Below are 10763 nucleotides of genomic sequence, written 5' to 3'. Positions count from 1 at the left end.
ACGTTCTAATAAAAATAACCTGAAATAGAAGACTAGCAGAGGGACCTTGTCCTCGTGCCGTCCGAATCCGTCACCCACACCAACTCCCCGCTTTCGCCTCTGCTCTGCTCTGCTCCGCGCCGCCGCCTCACCTCCGCCTCCTCCAGTTCAGGCCGCCCAGCGCGGCGTCGGGGCACCGGTGACACCGCGGGCGGTCCCGGGAGCCAGGCCCAGCGCGCAGCCGCCACCGCCGTCCCTCACGGAGCCCGCCCGTTCGCCTCAGCAGCGGGGCCGGCCGCTGGCGGCGGCTCTAGGGGCAGGAGCAGGCCCCAGCCGGGCCTCGACCGGCGGCGGCTTCAGCAGCATCCCCGCTCGCCTCAGAGCCTCGCGCGCCACGAAGACCCCGCCCCCGGGGGCGGGGAGAGGGGCGGTCCTCGCTTCCTATTGGCTATTCGCGCAGCGGGGGGGGCTCCGCGCGGGACGGCGCTCGCTCCCTATTGGCTATTCGTGCGGCGGGCGGTGCTTTGCCTTGAGCGCGAAGGCGGGCGGGCGCGCGCGGCTGTACCGACGTAACGGGCGGCGGCGGGAGGCGGCTCCGCGGTCACTGCCCGGGCAGCGTAGCGCCGTTTCGAAGTGGCGGGGGTCGGACTCGCTTCGCTGCGCGCGCGGGCTCCTCGGGCAGAGCGGGCGCAGACGAGCAGCCGGCCCTGCAGCGGGGTCCCCGGGAGGCGCTGGCGCGCGGGGCGTCTGCGCGGGCGCGTTGGCGCGAGCGCCGGGGCCGGGATCCGCGGTCCGCGCCGGCAGGGGCGGGAGGTCGCGCTGGTTAATTTTTTCCCGGAAATTCGGCATGGGCGCTGACCCCGGGCGTCGCCCGCCGGCTTTCGCTTCCGCGCCTTGGCGCCGGAGGCCGCTCCGCCGGGAGCAGCGCGGGGGCTGCCGGCGCCGCAGGCGACGCCCTTCCCTCGTGTTTTTCCTTCGAAGTGTGAATACTGCTCCGTAGCAAGGCGCCTTAAATTTTCCGGTGCTAAATGCCCTTTTAAAGGCTCGTCTGTACTGAGAAGGCACTTTCTGATCCTACAGCTGAAGATTTTCTGTTGCTCCTTTTCCACTGACCAGGTAGCATCGTTGCTGCCTTTTGCTGGGCGACGACGTACTCCCCAGACTCTTGCATCGTTCTCCATGCTTTTCGCATGCGGGAGGAGTAATTCGTGTTACAGCCATGCTGTAGCTGTCAGAAGGCCCATAGCTCTTCCGCGTGTTGTCACTACGTGGATTTCATAGTTGTGTTGGAGGAAGGGGGGGGCCCCGGCTCTCTGACCCCGAAGCAGCCCCCTGTAACTCTAATTAGAGCTCATCTCTGTTGGTGCAACAGCTGTAGAGGAAGCGGTCTCGTGTGCATCCAGCCATAAACGTATTGTTTAAACTATGCGTGTAAGTGACATACCTTGTAGAGGTGGGGTTCCCACTGCTTCTGCAAAGTCCTTTGCATTTTCTGCTAAGTTAAAAGAAAGGTTTGGGAGAATTTAGGTTTTCAAACCTTGCCTGCAAAGGCATTTGTAAATCACCAAATTATAGAAAAGATGATTACAGCTCATTCCTTGTGCAGAATCTGTGACAAGCACGCAAATACTGTCAACTTAATTACAGTTATCCTGGACAGAGATTTTGCTGTTATGTCTTTGCAGAATCCCTTAGTCTTTTGCAGAGACTTTGCTGCAGTCAAAGTAAAATGTTTGGATTAGAGTATGAGAGCCCAGAACCATTCATGACACTGTAAACTTGAAAGCAAGATTTTATAAGAAAATAAAATTTCATATTTGTAAAATATACATACTGGCATTCTGGTTCCTTTATTTACCATTTCAAAACTTGGAATATCTTATTTCTTGGGGAGCCACAATAATAATAATTCTAAAGGAAAAAAAAACATAAATAGAAAAAATATACTTTGCAACTCAGTAATGTTTTTAGGTGCTGCAGTTAATTTGACCCTGGTAACTAACTCATAAAAGTGCAGTCAAGCTGACTTCAAATTACTATTTCAGACACTTCTTAGACAGAGATGAGAATGTTCCTTTTTTTTAATACTCCATTCATGTTTTGTGTATGTCAGAGTTTGATTTTCAGCTTGATTAAATTGGTTTAATTACTTTGATTTACTTCAATGGCCTTTCTGAATGCAATATTTAAATTAAAAAAATAAAAGTTAGTAGAATTTTATAAAAATGAGCAGTAATGAATTTTCAACACAGTATGTAATATTAACCAGGAATCTGATGGTTTGCCACACACTGGCAACTTCCTCATCCATAGTGACCCAGCTGATTGAAATGCAAAGCGTATAAAGCTTGGTAATCAAATTAAAAACTCACCTTGTTGCTCAGAAAAGATGTTTCCAGAAAGATTTATTAAAATTCAGTTCTCTCTCATGCTTGGAATGGAGTTGTAATTAATTAACCTGTTTAATAGATGATAATGGCACAAACAGGTGCTGCCATGGATGTAACTGATGCAATACAGTGTAGGATTAGAGCTGGGTAACTAATATGTCAGTAGGCAGAAATTTCCTCTTAGACTTTGCTCCTGTGCATTGGAATAAGGTTACATGTGACAAGCATGGCAAACTAAGTTATTTTGTCCTTCTAATTTATGCTACAAGAGAAGAAGAATATTACCATTCCCTAATCTCTTCTCCCTCTATTTTAGAAAGGGGTTACCCTACGTGAAGAGATGGTGGCAGGACATGGTACTGAAACGTGCCTGGTCATTACCACCTGTCCCAGGGAGATGTAGAAATTTCAGTTTCAGGTTGCTGGGAAAGCAGATAATTGGATATTTAGCCATCATCCTCATAGATCTTAGGTTTGTTTTAAGTGTCTCTTTCTAAATATTGATGCATCTTAGGTCTCTGCTAAAAAGTAATTTTTACACTTTTATGTGAAACTCTAAAGCAGTATTGAGGCAGTTAGCATTGTTTCAAGTTGTAGCTTTGATTGCTTGAGAGCTATATTTGATGTAGGTCACTTAATGCAGCGCATAGGCCAGGAGGAGGAAGCGCAGAGGGAAATCTTCAGATGAGAAAGGGGTGAGAGAAGGCCGCTGATGTCATCAGTGCTAGTACCAAATCTGGGTGAGGCACAGGCTAGTAACTTGCTGCTTTTCATACAAGATGGCTTGAGTGAATGGCAATACTGCTGTGGTTGTGGCAAGAACATCAAATACTTCCCGCTTCATCTTTACTGAGGGGTGAGGAAGAGCAACAACTGGAATTGCAGGAGAATGTGTCAGGAAATGGATTACTTGGTTTCATTTCTGCATCCTTATGAGTGAGCTCTACTGTTCCACACCTGGCTGAAAGTTCGTAGCTATCATCACCCCACTGCTAACCAAAGCGCATAACGTCAGGCCAGAGAGAATGATACGCTCAGAGCAACTAAGTTCCTGCACCCACAGGGCGTTAAAGGACTTGACAAGACTTAGGGCTGTCTTGCCAAGATAGTAACAGTAGATTTATTTCCGCTTTAGTATTTTTCCTCTGTTGACTACGGAATGCCATGTAAATTTAACGTATGCTTTTCTCAGAACATTCCTTCTTCTGTCATCTCCTTCCCACTGTTTGCACACTGAGTAGTACAGAAACTTACGGAAAAAAAAGCCCTGCCCTGTAGATTTTTCCTAGCTGGTTAGATGGCTGGCTCCGGCTGCACTATCTGTCAGCCCCTGAAATGGTAAAAGACCTTTTACAATAGTTCCCTACTTGTCTCTATGCTTAACTATGGAATAGCATTTCATGCTGCTCCCTACAAAGTAATCAAGAGTAACTCTTGATAAACTGTTTTAAGGTCTAACTGGCATTCATCAGCACAGCGAGGCTTTTCCCAATAAGGAATATTGATGCTTGCAATTAACATACAAGAGAATTTTAAAAGGTCAAAGAGTATATAGCAGACAAAGCATTGCGGTCCCACACAAACAAAACAGAAAATTTCCATCAATTTCAACAAAAGCAGGAGTATGTTAGTAGCTGTTATAGATTTTTGCTTTCTTTGGGTATCACTGCTGCTGGAGACAAAAATAAACAGAAAAAGAATCTAATATCAGATCTAGTGCCAACAGCTAAATGCTCAGTGCCTCTGAGGGTTATCAGCAGGTTCATTCTCAGCAGGCACAGTGGCCCTCTTTGAGAACAGGCAGGGATTCCAGCAGGGCATAGCAAGCCTGTCTTCATCTTCCTGGCTCTGGGGGTGTTACTTGCCAAAATAAAGCCAGTCTTGTTCTGGGTAACTGACAGAGGACATACGCTGCATTGTAGATGTAGATCTTCATGGATAAATCTGTTCCACTTAATACGCCACTTTAACAGTGAAAATTATTTTTTATAGACACATTTGCAGTCACTGAACAACTGAAGAGAGCTATAATGATGGACTGTACAAGGCAAAACATGTGGCTGGGAGGGGTTGATAAAAGACAAAGTTCTCAGTAGTAATTAAACACATTAGTGGCATGTATGACCTAACAATTTTACTTTATAGGTCTTAGAACCTCTTAATGCATCTGTACAGAGGTGCAAATTCTTAGTGCTGAAATAGTTTAGTTTTAGATTATTAAAATCCTTTTCCTAGCATTTCATTCATTTACACACCAGATTTTTCTGGCTGTGTTTGCTAAGACATGCAGAATGATAATTTTGATCCTCAGTCAAGAAAGCATGGAGAATTTTGTTTTATCTTCGGTCAGCCCTGTTTATGTCTCTGCTGTAGTCCTGCCAGCCTGCCTGCAGTGCTTTTGGTTTAGCAAAGGTCACGTTTACTTGCGCAGGAATAGTTTAACCAAACTGCTTTTTCACCACTCCTGTTGCAACTCCATAACTGGATTTTATAAGCTCTTCTGCTCTGTGTCAAAATCTGTTGAACTAGTTGGAAACTAGCTCTCACTCCCAGTGGTTAGTCTGTTATAATCATAGCTTGCTGCTGAGCCATCAGCTCTAAAGCAACTGTAGCACTCACGGGGGGGGGGGGGGGGGGGGGGGGGGGGGGGGCAGACTTAGGAAAAAACAAACATTTGATTAGCTTACATTTATTTTCTTATTCTTGGGTAAGCACTTCTCACCGGTACATGGTCAGCACATAGGATGGGGCTCAGCTCACTTTCACCCCCAGCATGGGCCAGCTGACCTGTGGGGGGGAAAGAGATTTTTTTTTGAGTTTCACTTGGACTTTGGTGGTATTACACTCCCCTTTCAGAGAAGCATGTCAAGATCTGAAATTTCACTGCTGAAATTCCCCTTCAATGCTCAGAGAAAGAAACAAGCTTTTTAAACAACGTACTACAACAGAAAAAAGAGGCATACTCCACTAACGCAGAGAAACATGGAAAGTGCTCCTAGCAATACTAACGAACACAGGTCTGCACAACACTAGTGATGATGCAGACCTGTAGTGCAGATAGATATTCAACTAAATGTGCTAGCCCAAGTTGACTACACTGAAGCTAGGGTCTTCAGAAAAAGCTAATATTACGCATATGGAAAAATACAGTTGCTAATGTGAAGGCTGTAAGAGTATGCCAAAAATCTAATTAAAATGTTCAGCAGTAAGACCATGTGTTGCTTTTCTTTTTTTTTAATTCTTAAATGTATCAAGTGTTTTGTCTCTGAGCAACTCTTCACATAATACCTGGCATTTATGAGCAAAGGCTCGCACATACACGTAATTATTTCCCCTTTCCCAAGTAAATTACAGTTGGGTTCTATATACATGCATGGGATCCTGTGATTCTGCTTTTTTTGCATGCCACTGGTTATCCAGTTCATTAAAGTGACTCTAGTGATTCATCTTTAGAATAAAACTTTGTGCACACCAAGTTGCAAACCTGTTGTGAAATACTTTTATTTATGTTTAGTTGTGAGCAGACAGCGGTACATTTCTACCACATTCTGTTGGAAGCTCACATGTTACAGAGCTTTTGTGGTTTAGTGCAATAGTTTGTCCTAACCTTCTCATGAACACAGTCACTGTAATCAGTGTTACATTTACCACACTTGCAGCTCACAGCCACAGGGTAGGAATAATAAGGGATGGTGTGAAGAGGACAGCCTGGAATCAGTGCTGTTTGATACAACATCTCTTTATATGTGCACACATTCTGGGACAGAGCACTTTTGAGGAGCAGTTTCTTGCCATTGCTGTCCTACAAAGAAAAGAGAAATGCATTGTTTCACCTAAACACACATGAATGACAAAAAATTTCCTTCAGTACTTTTTCCGGTATGCAGGAAGCAAACCTCTTCCCTCTTAGACTAGTTCTGGTATTTCCAGCGTACTTCTGTTCAGATCTGTCATTTTGAATCTGCATGTGATTCGAGCTCACTACCCTTGCAGATGTGTTTACCTTGCTTTTGTGATTTTAACTGTAATCTACTGCTTGGCTCAGAGAGCTAACACTGCTTTGTAATCTGTATTGGCTACCTACTGAGCAAGGTCGAATTTAAAATGTTATGTTGAACAGTGAAATCAAAGCACAGTCTTTAGCATGCCTCTATGCAAGATACTCTCCATTCTCCATAGCCAGCTGTCACCACAGTGGTTCACTGCTTTTACCACATGGCAAATTTGTGGAAAGAGGAGTTACACAAGTAATTTACGTTAAATAAGAGAGTAATAATAAAAAAAAACCCTGCTTCTCACTTATTCCATCGTGACCCCACAGACTGACTACAGAGGCCCTCCAGTGACATTATAAACCCCTTGGTTGAGGAAGCTTGGCATTTCTCATCCACACCTTCATAATAAGCTAAGTTGAGAACATGATGAGAATGTGATTTTTCTATCTATGACAAATACCATTGGATTAGGACAATTTTCACACAATTTTCTAGTAAGAACAAGTGAGAATAGGCATTTGTTCTGCAGTGGTGGCCATTACAGAACACCTGCCTAAAACAGAGTAACACCTTGTACCCGTGTCATGCAAAATCCGGCGCAGATGGTGGTGTTGATGGCCAGGCAGTAGGTGCATTCCCTTTTCTCCACATGGATTATGTACTCAGAAGGAGCACAAAGTGATGCTGTTTGACCAAAAGTCAGGCCAAAGAGGAGAGACAGCAGAAAGAAGGGACTCATGCTAGATGGAGGGGAAAAAAAAAAAAAAAAACAACAACCCTAAGTAAAATTAAATGTTGCTTCCAGCCCTTTCCTCAGAATTTGACAAGAACAGTTATGATAGTTACAGAGCAGAAATGATCTTAACATTTTTTTAGCTAGAGCCTGATAAATTCTTTCTAATGTCAGACTTGAACTGAAACAGTACTGACTGCTGAACAGAAAAAAAGGATGAACAGGCCAGTAACATTAGGTCAATATTGCATGTTCACCTTTTCCCACTAAATCATATTATGTAGAACTTTTCACTAATGAGTGATAAAATGCTGACACAGAAAAATAACATGAGATTTTCCTATCCTTCCCTGTGAAAGGATCTGAAAATGTGACATATGTGAGAGAACATGAGCTCCAGAATTACCCAGAGAAGCTCAAAAATCTCAATGGTTTAAAAATACTTTTCTGCAGAAAGCATCTTATAAAATAATTCAAGAGAGAAAAAGAAACAGCTGTGCATATCAGATATATCACTGTATTTTTTTACTTCCCAGCTGGCTTAGAGGCATGAAGAGATGGGAACACTGCCAAAAATTAAATAATAGATTCAAGCAAATAACAATAAAGAACATCAGCAAAGAGTTCAAAACAATGAATCCCCGCTTTTTCTCTCTGATGTGCTGACTTCCTTTCCCAGACCAGCTGGGGCATCCTGAGAACAAAGCTTTGATTAGCTCCAACGCAATTCCAGGGTCTGCTCTATAGCCTCTAAGCTACAAACTGTAAATGACAGTGTCTACAAACACCTGGACATCACCCGCTAGTCTCTTCCAGCTGCTAGTTTCCCATAGCAAAAGCCATTACAGAGTCCAGTTTACCCTGTAGCTGCAACAATGCAAGCCTGGAAAGACCAACCTCTTGTCAGCTGAATTCTTCCCTATTACAGGAACTTGATTCTGCCTTGAGCTGGGAGAGGCAGTGACCCAGCACAAGCTCTGTCTGTGCTTTATACTCTCCTGGCTAATTCCGGGTTGATCTTACTGTTTATATAATTGCATCTGAATTGCTGCTTTCTTATCGCAAAGTCATCTATTGAAAATTCATACTGAACCACAAAGCAAATGTGATAGGAACAAATGTGTCCATAATATCCTAACCTGGAAACTGGATCCGGAAATCTAATTATTTTAACAGTCATTTGCTCCTTAGGCTTTTAAATTAACCACTGCTTTTAAAAAGGTACTATTGATGAGTTTAATCACTACATAGAACAGTAGTGTCATTACAGGGAGGCGAGCATGGAAATGCAGTCATCCTGAATCACAAATAAATAATTCTACCTTCTTGTTTTGGGAAAATTAATAAAGTCTGTCTCACTCAGTTTGCTTGTTATGAGGCAGACAACTGAGAGATGCAGTGGTATACACATAAAATAACAAATCTCAAATCAAAGCAATTGCTCTACAGTGTGACCTAGGAACAGCCTGACTTATTTCCTCAAACAAAACATGCAGAGAAATTATTTGGCCTTGAACCTACTATCCAAATATTGAAGTGACAAATAACTCCCTCTGAAACACTAATTGATAGGGGTAAAACTTTAAGAAACCACTCTTTGTAGCACAATGAGAAGCAGAATATTGCACAAATAATCAGTGAAACCAAAATGTCCAGAGACAGGGAAAAACACTTGTGTTGAGGGCTTGGATGAACACCTGGGGAAGAGCAAAAGTGAGAAAAGGTTGAGCCGGCATGCATGTCTTATATTGGTTCAGCATAAGGCCACTGTCCTCTGCTGTTTCATCGGCATCCAGCCAGCCCTCTCACTATGCTTCTTCATTGCAGCTCTGCTAACACCCACTGTCTCAGATAATTCCCTAGTCACTGAACTGCCATTTGGACTTTGATCTATGTCTTATGCAGGACAAACGTATTCCCGATTTATGTGGCCATGAGAAATACAATAAAGTTGAGTTTTAGCTGATAAACACGGCCACTTTGAACTGCTGAAGAGTGATCCAGTCAGTCCTGACTACTGTTCAGCTAATTCTTAGATAATATTAGGCCCCATTTTTCTGTCGTTCTAGAATGTTGCACACAGCTTTGTGTCCTGGGCTAACTGAAACTCTATCATGGTGAGGATGGAAAGGAGAATGTAACAGCAAAGCTATATCTAGCATGAAAAAAGGGAAACAAACGAACTGTTTTGAACTGAGGTGAAGAAGTGGGAAAATGTAGAAAACTGGTATGAGAAGCTAGAAACTAGGGAGAGATAAATTTCTGTCACAAAAAAGGCCAACAGTAATGTCAAGGGACATTACTAGATGAAGACAAAGCTGTTGATGCAGAGGAAGTGCGGTCTTCAATAAATATTCCTACATTTGAAGAGGTGGCAGCTGATTAATTGACATATACAACTTATTACATATTTTTATGGGTAATATATAAGGAATAAATATTTTAAAGTCAACACTCCAAAGCTAATGATCTTTTGCTTGCTAATGCTAATTTTAATGAGTCTTGGAATACTGAGGAAATTTCAAAAAATTAATAAGAGTGCTAATATTATGCCAATATTTAAAGAGAAAGTTGACCCACGTAAGTCTCAGCCAGCTAGTCTGACATCTATCCCTGATAAATCAGGTAAAATAACAGAAAGTTGATACAGGATTTGAGCAATAAAGAATTAAAGGATGAGAACATAATTAATGCCAGTCAAGATGGTGTTACATAAAATAGGTCATGTCACACAAACCTGATTTCATTCTTTGAGGTGATTGCAAATTTGGTTGTTAAGGCAACTACATAGATGCACTGTCCTTAGTTCCATCTGTCCAGAGCTCTACCGTCATGGAGAATTAGAGCTATTACGCAGAGTCCAATGTGGTGTATGCTGAATACTGGGAATATAATTTCGGAAGTGCATTTATTCATTGCAACTCAGTTTCCTGCTGCAGGCTTTTTACCCAGCCTCTGAATGCACTACAGCGCATTACAGAGACATCTGACCAAGTATTAAGTGTGAAAATTCATTTATCTGGAAGTGTGACAAATTAGCCTGAGTGGACCTGCAGACTAATATGAATATTGTTCCTAGTACTCAAGCTAGCTCCACACTAACATGGACCCAGAAAGAACCTCTTTGCTACTATCTCTTCTTTGCTGCCATCAGCTCAGCCTGCCCACGTCAGAAATGCACTAAACTTCACTAAGTGGTATACACATTCAGATTTCTCCAGTAATTTACACAAGCTATCGCTTTGGTAGAAAAGCTTTTCCCTGGCTGTCCTTCTGGATGTGACTGCAGAGTTCTTTCACTACTCTCTAAATGCCTGATGGCACCAAGATCCCTGTACACGCTGGGAGCAGCAAGACAAAGACTGACAGCAAAGTCCGGTGTGGCTCCCTGTTAATGCATAGGGCTCCATTCATACAGCTTCCTAAAATCCATAGTTAAATATCTGATGCTTATCGATCCATTTCTTCCGTCACCCTCCTGCTGACCTGCACGCTATTCAGTAATACACATTTTTAATGTGTTTTTACAGCCATCAGCTTTGTATCTGTGTTCTGAACAGCCAGTTACACTGTTAATTATTTATCTTTAACCTTTCTGTTAACCAAACCAATCCATTCACTGACATCAGTTATTTACACTTTCATTAAGTGAAAAGCAGTATTGCT

The 10763-nt window shown here is 42.9% G+C and overlaps 1 protein-coding gene across 19 annotated transcripts in view; it reads right to left on the bottom strand.

Moving 5' to 3' along the window:
* Nucleotides 1–389, bottom strand: part of LOC135323771 (uncharacterized) — a 148686-nt gene extending 148297 nt beyond the window's left edge. For 18 of the 19 annotated variants that reach the window (XR_010385300.1, XR_010385307.1, XR_010385302.1 and 15 more), the window contains exon 1: nucleotides 132–389. The gene's annotated coding sequence lies outside the window, so the exon portion shown is untranslated. Of the gene's footprint in view, nucleotides 1–19; nucleotides 103–131 lie in introns of those variants that run through there. The other variant, XR_010385310.1, reaches the window with a different exon arrangement.
* Nucleotides 390–10763: the final 10374 nt, after the last annotated feature.

The sequence above is a fragment of the Dromaius novaehollandiae genome, chromosome 27 (genome assembly GCF_036370855.1).
Source record: "Dromaius novaehollandiae isolate bDroNov1 chromosome 27, bDroNov1.hap1, whole genome shotgun sequence".
NCBI lineage: Eukaryota > Metazoa > Chordata > Aves > Casuariiformes > Dromaiidae > Dromaius > Dromaius novaehollandiae.
The sequence above is the reverse complement of the archived record's forward strand: the minus strand, read 5'-3'. Positions and strand labels throughout refer to the sequence as shown.